Source organism: Pediculus humanus, genomic scaffold (genome assembly GCF_000006295.1).
Source record: "Pediculus humanus corporis 1103172108228 genomic scaffold, whole genome shotgun sequence".
NCBI lineage: Eukaryota > Metazoa > Arthropoda > Insecta > Psocodea > Pediculidae > Pediculus > Pediculus humanus.
The window spans coordinates 148,748-149,601 of record NW_002987798.1 but is presented as its reverse complement, the minus strand read 5'-3'; the positions used below and the strand labels follow the sequence as shown (position 1 = coordinate 149,601).

The 854-nt window shown below is 23.9% G+C and overlaps 1 protein-coding gene across 1 annotated transcript in view; it reads right to left on the bottom strand.

The window, feature by feature from the left end:
* The window catches only part of Phum_PHUM455050 (Exostosin-1, putative), a gene marked incomplete at both ends in the record, with an annotated part of 11,111 nt that overhangs the window by 3,058 nt on the left and 7,199 nt on the right, over positions 1–854 (bottom strand). The window lies entirely within an intron of this gene.

The window sequence follows — 854 nt, the reverse complement described above, 5'->3', positions numbered from 1 at the left end:
AACGACGAGAATGACGACGACGACGACGACGACGACGATCAAAGTGTATATTAACTCGGAAACAACATTAAAAAAAAAAAAAAAAGTATTTACCACGGAGACAAAATCCAGGACTCCAAGGTCCCCCCCTCCCCATTTCTTTTGAAAATAATTATTAATACCATAAGGTCTTCCACCAGATACGCTATAAACCATTTATGGCGTAATTCGGTATCTATATATAAATATAATAATAATAATAATAATAATAATAATATTAACAACGAGTTTTTTTTTTTAACTTAAGATATTGAAAAAAAAGGAAAAATTATTAGCTGTAAAATAAATATAAATAAAAAAAAAGCATTCTTTTTATTATTATTATTATTATTATCATTCTTTTCTTAAGACGTTATTCGATTATTTTTTTTTTTTTTGAAGAGAGAGAGAGAGAGAGAGAGAGAGAGAGAGAGAGAGAGAGAGAGAGAGAGAGTGAAACATAATTTTCATTATGGAATATAAATCATAGTTTTAATATTATGGGTTCCACAATAATGAAAATAAAAATATGAAAATATATAATAATAATAATAATAATAATAATAATAATGATTTATTATAAATAAAGAGTTCGATAGTCGATGCAAAAGAAAGAAGGGGAGAGTAGGGAAGGAGAAAGAAGGGGATGGGATGGAGGGAAGGGTCCAAAATAAAAATAAAGATGTTGAGTTCATCTTACAAATGAAATTGTTTCAAATATTATTATTATTATTATTATTATTATTATTATTATTATTATTATTATTATTATTATTATTATTATTATTATTATTATTATTATTATTATTATTATTATTATTATTATTATTATGAAG